The 15169-nt window shown below is 46.8% G+C and overlaps 1 pseudogene; it reads right to left on the reverse strand.

Annotated features, from left to right (window-relative positions):
• Positions 1–7511: 7511 nt before the first annotated feature.
• Positions 7512–9231, reverse strand: LOC144103401 (uncharacterized; annotated as a pseudogene).
• Positions 9232–15169: the final 5938 nt, after the last annotated feature.

A 15169-nucleotide genomic window follows, 5' to 3' on the forward strand; every position in this document is an offset into this window, starting at 1 on the left:
TCTCAAACAGAGAAGTTACCTCTATATCGCAGCATTCGTGTTTATAGTGCAGCTTGCTATTGTTATGTTCGCGCTGTCTTTAACAGTTTTAGCCTTCAATCATTGTGCGTTCGCGGGAAGGGTTTGCGTTCATTTTTAGCTCGCTGCGAATTGCTTGACCTGTACAATTAATTTTTGCATGAAGAAGTATTAATTTATGGAAAACTTCATGCAAGAGATAGTGTTTGAGAAATGCTCGGAGCTCATCTGACAGCTTTGTCAAAAAAAATGTGTGATCACCCCTGGCGATATAAAGTTTCGTCTGAATAAATATAAAAATTGGAGCGGAGTTAAGGCTTAATCTCTGCCTTAGGAGGGCTCACTAACTACCAGTCAACTTGGATTTGAACTTTTTGTGTCAATAGATGGCAGCACTTAACTACCACAAAAAGGAGCTAACTTCTATTCCCCTCCAGGTGCGTAAATTCCACCGCGATACGAAAGTATTCTCTTCGATTAAGCTTGCACTGGCTGCACTAGTTCTGAAAAGTGCCGCAACGGTGCCAAGCGGTGCTGCGAGAGTGCAGCGAGTGCAGGCGCAGCCGCAGCACTAGCGCACGACGGCTACATCCAAAATGAAGACGCAAGTCTAGGCCTGAAACCTGTAGCGCATATAGGCCTAGCAGCTCTGTGTTTACGTTCGCGACGTGCGCGGTGTGTAAAGTGTTGCGTGCCAGAACGCGGCCGTGATAGCGCTCCTCGAAGCTGGCATTGAACTGCTAGACTCTGACAGCGACGAAGATTTCGACTTTGATGGCAGCGACAGCGACGAGGAGTTCGACAACGTCTGCATTTTGGCCGCCTGCGCGTTGGTGCGTCAAGATGCCAATCGTGTGCCTGGGTACGAGGACGTTGTCAACAGGTACCATGAGTACGAGTTTAGGAGGCTGTTCAGGCTATCCAGGGAAATGTTTGACTGGTTGAGTGGCAAGTTCCGGTTTTCGGCCTTCTTACCCAAGCGCTGTGCAAGGCCGTCAACAAATATCGTCAGAAAAGACGTGCCTCATTACGCTGGCGTACATCGGGTCACAAATGTCGATGTACGCGATAGGCGACAAGCTCGATGTCGCCGAGTCGTCTGTGCACGCGTGCGTGACGCGGGTCATTCACATTCTGCACACGATTAGCGGTGAAGCGATATGCTGGCCCAGTAGAGCAGAAATGAGCCGCATCAAGGCCGGTGTTCTCGCCAAGACCGGTGGAAAGGGCCCCGGGAATGCCATCGGCTGCATTGACGGGCCGCACATATATATATTGACCACAAAGTGAATCGCCTCAGTCCTACTTCAATCGGAAGAAGTGGCCTTCGATCAATCTCCAAGGAATCTGCGATGATTAGAACAAATTCCTAGACATGTTCATAGGATTCCCAGGCTCAGTACATTACGCCCGGGTCTTGAGAGAGAGAGCCCGTTTTTCACGCGTGCAGCTCTCAAATGCGGGGAAAATTACATACTCAGGGACAGTGCACACCTCTTGATGTCATTGCTCATGACTCCAATCAGGGACAATGAGAGCAGTTTTCCTACACCTCCGCACCTCACACCAAATGTTACGTGACGGCCAGCCGAAGTATGAGGCGAGATGACTGATGCCAATGAGGTGGTTTAATGACCGCTGGCCTAGCGCGAGCGCTCCGTCTCGGGCCACTGCCAACTTCGTCTTCTTCGTCACAATATATATATATATCATCATCATCATCATCAGCCTTACTACACCCACTGCAGGGCAAAGGCCTCTCCCATGTCTCTCCAATTAACCCTATCCTTTGCCAGCTGCATCCACCCTTTGCCTGCAAACTTCTTAATCTCATCCGCCCATCTAACCTTCTGCCGCCCTCTGCTACGCTTACTTTCTCTTGGAACCCACTCCGTTACCCTTAAAGACCAGCGGTTATCTTGCCTTCGGATCACATGCCCTGCCCAAGCCCATTTATTTCTCTTGATTTCGACTAGGATGTCATTAACCCGTGTTTGTTCCCTCACCCACTCTGCCCGCTTCCGATCTCTTAACGTTACACCTATCATTTTTCTTTCCATGGCTCGCTGCGTTGTCCTTAACTTAAGCTGAACTCTTTTCGTTAGCCTCCACGTTTCTGCCCCGTAGGTGAGTACCGGTAAGATTATGCTGTTGTACACTTTCCTCTTGAGGGAAATTGGTAAACTGCCACTCATGATCTGCGAGAATTTGCCATATGCGCTCGACCCCATTCTTATCCTTCTAGTTATCTCCCTCTCATGATCCGGATCAGCTGTCACTACCTGCCCTAAGTAGACGTATTCCGGCACAATTTCTAGGCTCTCGCTGCCAATTGTGAACTGTTGTTCCCTTGCTAGACTGTTGAACATTACCTTGGTTTTCTGCATGTTAATTTTTAGACCCATCGATCTGCTCTGCCTGTCTAACTCGTTGATCATGATTTGCAGTTCACCTCCTGAGTGACTCAGCAAGGCAATGTCATCAGCAAATCTCAGATTATTTAGGTATTCTCCATTTATTCTTATTCCCAACTGTTCCCAATTCAGGCCTCGAAATACCTCCTGCAAACATGCGGTGAACAGCATTGGCGATATCGTGTCTCCTTGCCTTGGAATTTTATTGCTGACTTTATGGAGGACTTAAGTAGCTGTGCAGTTGCTATATATATCTTCCAGTATTTTGACATAAGGCTCTTCTACCCCCTCATTACGCAATGCCTGTATGACTGCTGAGGTTTCCACTGAGTCGAATGCTTTCTCGTAATCAATGAAAGCTATATATAGAGGTTGGTTATATTCTGCGCATTTCTCTATCACCTGATTGATAGTGTGAATATGATCTATTGTGGAATATCCTTTACGAAAGCCTGCCTGATCATTTGGTTGATTAAAGTCTAACGTTGCCCTGACTCTATTAGCGATTACCTTAGTAAATGCTTTGTAGGCAACGGATAGTAAGCTGATCGGCCTGTAATTTTTCAAGTCCTTGGCGTCTCCCTTCTTATGAATTAAGATAATGTTTGCATTCTTCCAAGCTTCTGGTACCGTCGAGGTCATAAGGCATTGCGTATACAGGGTGGCTAGTTTTTCTAGCACGATGTCCCCTCCATCCTTCAACAGATCTGCTGTTACCTGATCCTCCCCAGCTGCTTTTCCCCTTTTCATTGCTTCTAAGGCTTTCTTCATCTTTCGTTACTGACGGGATGACGCATTGCTGTGCACTGCTGTCTTTCTCATTGGCGCTCTGATTACATTGGCTACTGTACAGCTCAGTGTAGAACTCTTCGGCTACGTTAACTATCTTATCCATATTGCTAATGACATTGCCCTGCTTGTCTCTTAATGCATACATCTGGTTTTTACCTATGCCTAGTTTCCTCTTCACTGTTTTTAGGCTACCTCCGTTCTTTATAGCATGCTCGATTCTCTCCATATTAAACTTCCTTATGTCGGCTACCTTGCGCTTATTTATTAACTTTGATAGCTCCGTTAGTTCTATTCTATCGGTAGTGTTAGATGCCTTCATGTTTTGGCGCTTCTTAATCAGATCTTTCGTTACCTGAGATAGCTTCCCGGTATCTTTTCGAACTGTCCTACCGCCTACTTCTACTGCGCACTCCGTAATTATTGATGTCAGGTTATCGTGCATTGAATGAACATCAAGATCATCTTCCTCAGTTAAAGCCGAGTATCTGTTTTGCAGCGCTATCCTAAACTCCTGTGCTTTACCTCTTACGGCTAACTCGTTAATGGCCTTCTTCTTCGCTAGCTTCTTCCGTTCCCTCTTCAAGTCTAAGCTAATTCTAGACCTTACCATTCTATGGTCGCTGCAACGCACCCTTCCGAGGGCGGCCACATCCTGAATGATGCCAGGTTTAGCGCATAGTATGAAGTCGATTTCATTTTTAATCTCACCATTGGGGCTCTTCTAGGTCCACTTCCTGCTTTCTCGTTTGCGGAAGAAGGTATTCATGATCCGTAAATTATTTCTATCCGCGAATTCGACTAATAACTCTCCCCTGCTATTTCTAGAGCCTATCCCATAGTCACCTACCGCGTGGTCGTCAGCCTGCTTCTTGCCCACCTTCGCATTGAAGTCGCCCATCAGTACAGTGTACTGCGATTTTACTCTATTCATTGCTGATTCTACGTCCTCATAGAAGCTTTCAACGGTCTGGTCATCATGGCTGGATGTGGGCGCGTAGGCCTGCACCACTTTCAGCTTGTACCTCCTATTCAGCCTAATTACTATTGCTGCTACCCTCTCGTTAATACTGTAGAGCTCCTCTACGTTGCCAGCTATATCCTTATTAATGAAGAAACCCACACCTAGTTCTCGTCTATCCTTTAACCCGCAATGGCACAGTATGTGTCCGTCCTTTAGTACTGTATACGCCTCACCTGTCCTCCTAACTTCGCTAAGCCCTATCACATCCCATTTAATTCCCGCTAGTTCCTCGAACAGCACTGCTAGGCTAGCCTCACTAGCTAAAGTTCTAGCGTTAAACGTTGCCAGGTTCAGATTCCAATGGCGGCCTGTCCGGAGCCAGAGATTCTTAGCACCCTCCGCTGCGTCACAGGTCTGACCGCCGCCGTGGTCAGTTGCTCTGCAGCCGCTGGGGACTGAGGGCCGAGGGTTAATTGGTTTGATCATAGAAGGTTGTGGCCAAGTACTACACCAGGGTGGCCAAATCCTGCTCTGGTGAGAGAGTGCGTTGTCGGTTCTGGTCACCGAGATAAGGCCGCACTCCAGGCCTGGTTATGCAATTCCATCGACACGCGGATTTTTCTTTTTTTTTTTAAACCCGGTGGAGAATTGCGCTGCACCAGGATTTGAGCCCCGGTCCTCTTGCACGCGAGGCGGATGTTCTACCTCTACGCCATCGCTGCCAACAATATATATATATATATATCCAGTATAGAAAGATAAACGTTTTTGGTTGCTAGAGGCAAAAATTCAAAGTTGAAAACGCTTCATTTAGCCATAGATTTATTTTGAGTCGACGTTTCGGACAGAGCCTGTCCTTTCTCAAGACTGAGGTTACATGGGTCTTCTTCCTCCTCTTAAGGAGTTGGCACTGGCACACATGTACGACACATGAACAAAAGAAACAAACGGAGGCAAAGAATACTAGAAAAGATACAGATAGAAAGGGAAAAAAGGGGGAACAAATAAAAAAGAAAAACGCGTTGTCCCCCGCCGCCCACCCCGAAGCCGAGGGGAGCCGACCCCGGACGAGGGAAAAAAAAAAACACGTAGCGGGAGGGGATAATGGCTACCCATCAAGGCAACAGAGCGGCGGCGTGTAAGGTGGACAGGAGCAGACGGTGGCGGGATCGCCCTACACACAAAAGTTAAAGACGCGTGCACTCGCGTGCCCCGACCATAAAGAGTAAACAAATAAACAGAACAAAATGCAGACAGGGCCGGAGCGCTTCCGTCATCTGGAACCACTTCGGCAGCCAGAGCCAAGGCTGAATCAGCGGCGCCGTGAGCTTAACTAAACGCACGTGCACTGTGCATGAAAACACCCAGACACACAGCAGTAAAACATCCGAGCTCATGCCAGTGTCGTGTGGCGGCTAAATGACAATGGCGGGAGCATTTAAGCGAGTAAGGTGTACAGAAAGAGACGGTGGCGGAATTGTCCAACATATATCAATTGGAGATGCTTGCACTCGCGTGACCTGGCCAGAAAAAGTAAACAAATAAACAAAATAAAATGCAGACAGGACAGGAGACTTCCGTCATCTGGAACCATTTCCGCAGCCCGAGTCAAGGTAGAATCAGCGGCGCCGTGAGCTTAACTACACACACGTGCACTGTGCTTGAAAACACCCACAAAAGAAAAAAGTGGAAAAACATCCGAGTTCGGCCAAGTGTGGTGTGGGAGGTAAATGTGAATGGCGTGAGCACTTAGGCAAGGGTTCTTCAATTGCACCCCGTCGTCAAGGTAATCGAACTGGGAAGATAGGGGCAGGATGGGGTAGGGAATGAAGAAATTTGTGTGAGCTTGAAAAAGATGTCGCTGGCAAGAAACGACCGAGGTATGTCAAGCTGGCTCTCGTAATGTCAGCAACGGCCCTGCAAGGGGCGGATGGAGGACAATACACCTGGACTTTCATTAATGCCGTGAGGAATTGTTTCAAATTTGTAAATGAAGTACGACTCGCGTTGTTCTCTTTCCCGCTTGTTGTGGAACCCACCCTGTAGGACTGTTAACTTAATTGCATCAAATGGGTGGTTTCGCTCATTAATGTGTTTTGACAAGGGAAGGTTGGGTAGGGATAAGATATGCGCGCGGTGGTTATTAAAGCGAATTCGTAGAGGGTTGACGGTCTGTCCCATATACTGCATACTGCACACACTGCATTCTAGGAGGTATATTACGTTGCAGGAATCACAATCAAAGTTGCCATTAATTTCCCATTTGAAGCCTGAAGCTGTGCCTACTGCACAGCTTGATGTTTGTATGTGTTTGCAGACCTGGCATCTACTTTTTCCACAGGGCCGGCACCCCAAAACCGGCTGGCTATTTGTTTTTGAGTGTACAAGAATATTTTTAATGTTTTTTGGTCGTCTGTAGATCACGTGAGGGGGAGCAGTGAAAATTTTGGTGAGGCGCTCGCTTTGTTCGAGGATGTTGAAATGTTTTCTGAGGATTTTGTTTACGTTAGGCGGGTTACTGGTGAAGGTAATTACGAAATTTGCCCGGTGGTCTGTTTCGTCGTTGTAGCGACATCCCTCCAGTATTTGCTCTCGGTTGAGTTTAGATGCCTTTTCAATGGCATCGTCGACAATGGCGGGGGGGTATCGTTGCTTAATGAGGACTTCTCGCATGCGTTTGGAATTTTTTACGAAGTCCTCGTCTTGGGAACGTATTCTTTTAAATCGATGTGCCTGAGAGTATGGGATGCTTGTTTTAGAGTGACGAGGATGGCAGCTTTGGAAGTGTAGGTATTGTTGGCGGTCCGTCGGTTTTCTATATACACCGGTGGTAAGTGAGCCTTTGTTTACCGAAATCTCAACATCTAGAAAGTTAATTTTGGTGTTGGAGTACGTGTAAGTGAAAGATATGTTGGGGTGGACGAGTTTGAAGTTTTCAATAAAACGTATGAGTTCTTGCTCTGTGTCAGTCCATATTAAAAAGATGTCATCCAAGTAGCGTTTGTATAGGGTGGGCTTAATGGGGCAATCTTTCAGAAATTTGTATTCAATAATATGCATGAAGATATTGGCGTAGGTTGGTGCCATCCTTGTACCCATGGCTGTGCCATTAATTTGCAAATAGTGTTCATTGTTAAATTCGAAGTTGTTATATTCGAGTACGATTTTTGCCAGTATTTCTAAAACACGTGGGGTAGGGGTTTCCTCCTTTCTGCTTTGTTCATACGCTTCGATCAGAGATTTAATGCCATCGGAATGAGGAATGTATATATATGAGGAACATTCGTGCGAAAATAAATTGAGCTTGCAGTGCTGGTGCAAGAACTTTAATGTCCATTTGACCCTTGGTGCTTGGCTAATTCTATGAGGTGATCAAATCTCTTCATGCGATCATCATGCCTCCTTGCTTTTGCCTCTTCCCGCTTTTCTCCGGCTTCCACAGCCTTGGTTTTTGCTTCCTCTTGTTTTGCTTTTGTATCCGCCATTTTCTGGAGTGCCTCTAAAAGAGGACCAAGTTGGGTCCTGCTGTGCCGTATCCTCTTCGGCGCTATACCACCCTAAACTGGCACCGACAGGTCCTCTGGAGATTGTCCTCCTGTAGTGCTGGTGCTGTTGAAGTGTATACGTAAAAATGCGGCAACAATTCCCGAGCTTTACATAAAGTATGAAATTTTCACTCGCTTCGTGCTTCTATTTGAGAGAATTGCTTTACCAGGTTTCAAAAGCAATCGTGGGTTCACGCTGTGCTCCTTCTCCAGTATGGTGGCAAGTTCTCTTTGTGATGCACAAATGATCAGAACCATTGAACAGGTTTATGGGGTTAAAAGTCCCAAAGCGACTCCGGCTATGAGAGATGCTCAAGCCACTAGACAGCTCGAGAAATAATTCCAACTTACTCCTCGTGTTCGCTGCTGACAAGGTTGTCCAGACGAACTGTTATCTTTTTTGGACTTTTTGTTTGCCGGTCCAGGGACTTCCATTTGTTTTCGACTTGTATTGCAGACATATGACATTGAAATTCCTTATTCATGAGCTCACAGAGCTTTATCCAAAGTTGTTTTCTTGTCCTGAATACAAAAATAAAGCACAGTTGAGAGCAGAAAAAAAACTATATAAAGTGGTTCGACTTTTCTTTCGCTGTAGCACTATGATTGAAATGACTTGCAAGCTAGGGCTGCACAACCTTTTATCTAGAACTCTCTTAAGAAGTGTGTGGCTACCGGGTTTTCTTCTATCAGAGTATGTGCATTTCAGCTGCTACATATTTAAAGCATTCACTGATTGATGAAAAGTGTTTTATGAGCTTCAAAATGCAGTGAGGAATTGAAAACACTGCAGTACCTTGTTGGAACGTTAAATCTGAGAAAAACTTCCCAGCTCTACTGTACAATTCTTTTTGCACATATTGTCGGTGTTTACGTATAGAAAAAACGAAACGCAATTATGGTATGCTGCAGGTAATTTTGGATACAAAGGATTACACACCGAAGTGCCCTGGTTTTACCGACGAAGTCCTTCATCTCCATGTACTTCTTCAGAACGAACTTCGTCTTGCGGGCTCTCCACAGTTCTGCTTGCCGTCAGCAGACGCCAATGCCGCTGAAGAAAGAGGTGTCAGCGTTTCATCGTCGCAGCCACTGGCAGAAACCGGTATCGGCGGTTGCGCCGGAGGGGGTACATTCTCCTCTTGGGCCGCAAACCGCAGCGTCACGCGCTGCCCGTCTGCAAAAGTGCACACCAACATTTATGAAGTCTACACAGCCCAACACGATCCCTCAGAAAAAACAACCAACACATGGGACTTCAGCAGAGCGACGAGGCCGTATTCGTCGATCATGTGGCCACGGCCACAAACAAAACCCTCGTGACCGCTAGCCACGTGTTAAGCGCCAGCTTGCAACAGCACTTACCGAATGCCTCATCTAAGTAACCATTTTGTTCTGCATGAGAGAACCGTCCGGGTTATGAAGGAGACGAACTCCTTTCAACGCCTTGTAGCCCGATGTGAAGCGTCGTCTGCTCGGCGTTGGGTTGCACGTACGCCATTGCTGCACTTCTCAACACCGCCTCTCCGGTGAGTGCACCGCGACCGAGAACTAGTGCCGAAGTAGGCCTGCACCTTGAAAAAACGAGGAAAAAAAGTGTAGAGGGCGCGCGCGACCGCGGAAAAACGAGGCCGACGGTGCTGCACCCCTTGAACTCACTGATCTCCACTAGGTTGCTGGATGCCGCATTCCCGCTTTCCGAAGTGGGCGCAAGTGAAGCCACCGGAAGTTCGGTTGCATGTCCCGGAAGATCGGTGTCTGCTGTGTATTTCAATGCAAAAATTGGCGTCTTTCGCGCTTCCGTCCTCAGTTTTTCGCGTTGTTTTTGTGTAACGTGTACTGTAATATCAAAGGAATAAGCAAGCTCAACGCGAGAAATGTGTGCATTGTTTGGGGAACCCTGTAATTTCAGAGAAACCGAAGAAAACAGGCATGCAGGTCTCGCCATGCCGCGACAAAGGGGTACATGCATTAAACACTTTTTTCTGATCTGGTTCTTGTCTTTCGAGCGTAATTAGTGGAAGTAGTGGAATGACGATAAGTTTAGGTCACCTTAAAAACAAATTTTCGTGTAGCAAAGAAAACGTAATGGCGCGGAAATCCAGACGACCGAAGAGCCAGTCGTTACCCAGCAGCTGCCGCTGTCTCTTCTCATTGACGGCAGGTGATGTTTATCGCTTTAGTGTGCCATTTACCTTCCAGACGTGCTTTTAATCTAACTCAATAGCACAGCCACGTTTCCCCTACACAGCACGAGAGAAACCACTGACGTACGTACGAGAAAGACGAATGCATGCAGCAGCGCATGTGACAAGCGCTGTTTTAAGTGAACTGCACCAATCATCACATGAATAACAGCCCATTAAGGCATAATTTGCTACAGTACGAAACAGTACGTACTTGATACACTCCGCCGAAAAAGCAGTACCATATACCTTTTGTACGCGCTACTGTGAACCAATAGAACACCGACGACACCCCACCAAATTGTGGCCTCACTCCGGTTCGGTCTAAACAAACTTCTGTAAAATTGTCACTGCAAAGTCGGCTGCCTAGTGAAAGTTTCCACCAACCCTTTTTTAAAATTATCCCCCATTGATGGTATAACTTGGGCTTAGGGCGGGACAACGTGCCACTACAAAAAAGAGCAGTGTTGGCGACGCTAGCGCAACGGGACGACAGAGAGCTGAGCAGACGCGGCTCGGTACGTACTGTGCGCAGCGATGTTCTGTCGTCTGCTAGTGTCGCCCCATAGCGATGCAATGGACCCTTCTTTTTGAAACGTTTTTCCCGAGGACTTTGCTGCTCTCCTCATGCAGTTCACGGTGCAACAGGTAGCCATTGCCATGGAAAAAGACGAGAACGTCGAAAATACAGGGTGGTAAGTGGAAAACGAAAACTAATACTGAAAAACTCTGCTGAAGCCCGATTTCGTGCACTGCCAAAGGGTGACTTCCGCGACACGCCGCCCAAATTCCGGTGCCTTCACTTTCTGGCGCCAGATGCGGCATCCAGCCCCCCTAGTGGAGATCAGTGCTGGAACTAGTGGAGCCGGTGCAGCCAAATGAAGGCACCTTGAGTTCTTCTGCGAACAAAAATTAGTGCTGAGATCTTTCTGTTATAGACAAGCGTCTGGCCGTGACGTAAAACAGATGCGGCGGTGCTCGCATCAGCAGTTACATTCGTGGTGAAGGCAAAAAGCGGGACCTTTCGCATTGGGTGTGCCACGCTTGCGTGTTTTTGGGCACATTTCATGGCGTTCCGACAAGTGGTGCGATTGGTTGAGTCGCAATGCAGAAGAAAGGAAGCGGCATAAGTTTCCACAAGGTTATTGCAGTCAAATAGGTGCGAAAGCGACGGGCAGGAGCCGATCGAGGAGCAAGACAAGTTCGGCGACCGCTGAGCTCGAGGATTATTACGCCTAGCTCATTTGGCCCCTTGGGTTATTACATTGCATTTCTGCATCAAATCTAATAAGTTGGTTTGTGCCTCTGACTTCGCACCGTTGCTGTTTAGTCGTGTGGTGAACTGTGCAAAAATCAAGTAACGCCTGCAACTCGTAAGCGCCGCGGTGGCTCAGTGGTTAGGGCGCTCGACTACAGATCCGGAGTTCCAGGATTCGAACCTGACCGCGGCGGCTGCGTTTTTATGGAGGAAAAACGCTAATGCGCCCGTGTGCTGTGCAATGTCAGTGCACGTTAAAGATCCCCAGGTGGTCGAAATTATCCCGGAGCCCTCCACTACGGCACCTCCTTCTTCCTTTCTTCTTTCACTCCCTACTTTATCCCATCCCTTACGGCGCGGTTCAGGTGTCCAACGATATACGAGACAGATACTGCGCCATTTCCTTTCCCCGAAAACCAATTATTATGCAACTCGTCCTCATTTTATCGTGCTCTCAGCATACGTTTGGGCGCGATATTCCGTGTGCTTGGGATCGTAAGTTGAACGCAGGGGGCCATTTTCAGACGCTTATCACACGGACAACGTCCCGAGAATAACTTCGTGCAAACAAAGACAAAAAGCTTGCGCCAGTCGCCTTCAGCGTTCACACTGTGCCGCGCTTGAAGAAGCACCGGACTCGCGTAGTAGCGCGCAAGACGGCTTTTTCCTTGTATCATTTTCGCGAATTTCAACAATTGCTTCGTTTCAACACCGGTCCAGCGACGCTAGGATCTCGACAAAGTCGCGCATAGTTATTCCCTAAGTTATTTAAATTCTCACATAGTAGGCCGATCAGAACTTGGCGAACAAAGCAAATTCCACGCCAAAAGCCACTCCGATCAACCAGAATGCGAATATATAAGAATATAAATAAGAATATCAAGAGTTGAACATTTTGACAGGATGATGGAACACACGACATCTGCGTTGCGCAGACCGAGACGCTTGAGTTCACTTCGTGGTCCGCGATTCCGATGGAACATCGTTTCTTTATTGTCCTCTTTTGCTTCTGCAAGACATGGTATCGGGACTCGATTTCTTCATCCCTAATCATAGACCATTTTATTAGAAGAGGACACAGTAGCGTTCTCGCCTAATGGACCTTAGCTGGGTGAGCTTTATTGCCCGCAGGAAGAGGATAAGCGCAAGTATTACGTCTTGGGCGCAAATTATGGAGATAAATTGGTACCCACTGTCTATAATCTAGCCGGGGGTGCACTTTGGCGTGAGAAAAAATAGAGAACAGAAAAATATTTCATGCTTCGGTCTTGTTTTTCGGGGTTGTTTAAAATGCGTGTGTGCCTTAGCAACACCATATCGGTCATCTGTATAAAGAAGCAGTCTTCCATTGGGGGCCATGTTCAGATCGAAGTTTATCAAAACATCAGGTTTTTCCGGTAGCTTTTATATCTTTTCGGGACTTGATTTCAAGAAGCCGCCTGCCTTTCGTGCCCCCTTTAAACTTAAAATTAATAACTGGGAATTTCTCTCAAGGGAAGCGTTATAAATCACTTGGGGATGTGTTTTTCTTTTTTCTCGCGAAAAGTTTACTGCACTATAGGTGCATTGTTGAAAAAAACAAAAACAAATTATGATATCAGAAGCATTACATTTTACTGGTCAAAGAAACTCTCGCACTGAAAATTATTCAGAGCCGAATAGAAAAATAAAGTTGAATTTTGTTATGCCTGAGAATAACGTTCAAAGCAGGGGCGGGCAGGGAAAATTAAATTTCTTTTGATGGGCTGCACCGTACGAATGTAAAGGGAGCAGGACGGAGCGCTGACCTACGTGCCATTATTGAAAAGGTTTTCGAGGAAGACGAAATTTTAGAGGCCCGTGGACTGTGGGATGCCAGTGCACGTTAAATACCCCTGGTGATCGAAATTTCCGGAGTCCTTCTCTACGGCGTCTCTCATAGTCTGAGTTTATTTTGGGCGTTAAACCAACATAAACCATAAACAGGTACAACATCAACGACTAGAGAGAAGAACGGCAACTAGCTGCCCTGCGCGTGGGTAGAGTGCTGAAGAGAGAGCTAAATGAATTTTGAAAACTTTTGTTAAGCTCAGTTCGCTGAGCGAACGCCACGCGTACAAGTTCTTTTGTAGATTAAAGCAACAAAACACGTTCACTTTTTTTTTCTTTATTGCCTGGCTTTGACACAGCAAATTGCACATAACAAACAATCAACAAAAGACAAACGCTATGTACACCCGACTCGAAGTCAGCCAGCATGAGTCTGGCTTCGTCAACTTAAAATTCACGCAGTGTACAGAGTTCGCAGTTTGTCCTCCTTTTCTCGGCTGTTAGTAAGTCCTGCATTCAGAAACTGGAGACGTAGTTTCGATATGAGGACGTAGGCAGCGCGGAACTTTTCTTTTTGACAGGCATGCGTAGAATATAGGAGTCGATAAATTTTGATTGTTGTGGTCCGTAGCCAATAATTTTTATAATAAACGGATAATTCTTGTACATAATGAAGCATCAAATTTTATTTATGCATTCACCTGTTTACTGTTTGGACCGCTTCATTTGATTTTAATACTCTCCAAATGGCGCAAGGTGCAAGGTTCAATCCAGTGCCGAAGGGAAGAAAAAAAACCATTTATCACTTATCGAAAAGCTTCCTGTCGAAAGACATCGAAGGATGTTCATCTTCCTCCATCGCCCCAGGCGTCGCGCATGCACGCGCTTATATACTCCTCGACTTCTTGCTCCTCCCCTTTTATATGACGTCAGCTACGGCAGTGGCACCAGCGGCTATTACACCAATTTTCTCGAATTTGACATTTTAACCCTGACCTGTTACCTTGACATTTACGCTGACATTATGGTCCACCTTGGTGTCGAACCCGACTACCACCAGTTGTGCTCATGGTTGGAACTATAGCTACACTGAAGGTCAAACTTGCGGCCCCGCTGACGGCTCGAAGACTGACGTAGTGAAGCTTTTTGCTTCAAAACGCGGGAAATGCCGCGCGTCATTTTTTATAGTTACACGGTATAAAGAACTAGGCGCAAAGATTTTAAGAATAGCGGAAGACTGCCACGTCCACGATTTAAATGTAGCTGACAACACTCGGCGAAGAGCGAGACGCCTGTGCTCCCATAGGCTGGGAAAGTCAAAGATTAGAGTTTCGGAGCGTTTTTCCTGCCTGGCGTTAATTTGAGGAAGTTGGCGGAAGGTCCGCCAGGCCAGACCATTAGGGCGCCGCTATATTTACTTCCCGATGGGAGACGGGAGAGACTCATGCTATAAGGAAGGTGTCCGGTCAAATGGAAAGACAAGCTTGAGCACAGTCTTGCACGCGCGCTGAGAATGAGAGGCTAACGAGGATTACCCTTAAGGTTAAGTGCGCAGTAATTCTTCTTCCGAGCAGCGAATGCCAGAGAGAATGAATTAGCAAGAATCTCGTCGGGAAGCAAAAAGAAACAGTCACGCACAAGAAAGGACACACGCATTCGCACGGATTGCGCATGCAGGACCAAACTACGCCATAGGTAATGACCTTTCCTGAGATGTTTGTGAACCTCATGCTAGCCAAATGTGGTCTCCAGAGAAATACGCTGGAGCAGCGGTTGAAGAGCGGCAAGGAACCACTGACGGCGCTAAAAGAGCGAGGATTATATTAAGGTCTTGGCTAGCATCTTCTAAGCCTGCACAGATGTGCCCGTATATTCCTTGCTGAACCTGCCTTAAGAAGTAAGACATGGTCTAGACCGCAAGCGTATCTGAGTCGAGGAATAATCGGATCAAATTCAGCACTGACAGCATACTCCACGGCAGCTGTGTCAAAGACGATGAGTGCACATCACACTAGCTTAACAATGCTGGCACTGCCCCAATATATTCTCTGAAAATATAGCCCTCGCCACACTACAGGATTTTTCGCCACACAGGAAACCTGAGTGACCAAGACTACAGTGTGAAGTGTGTTCCAGGCGCACTCATTAAGTTCGTCGAATTCAGTATGAGGTGATTGATTTGGCAG

This window comes from Amblyomma americanum, chromosome 9, assembly GCF_052857255.1.
Source record: "Amblyomma americanum isolate KBUSLIRL-KWMA chromosome 9, ASM5285725v1, whole genome shotgun sequence".
In the NCBI taxonomy this organism is placed as follows: domain Eukaryota; kingdom Metazoa; phylum Arthropoda; class Arachnida; order Ixodida; family Ixodidae; genus Amblyomma; species Amblyomma americanum.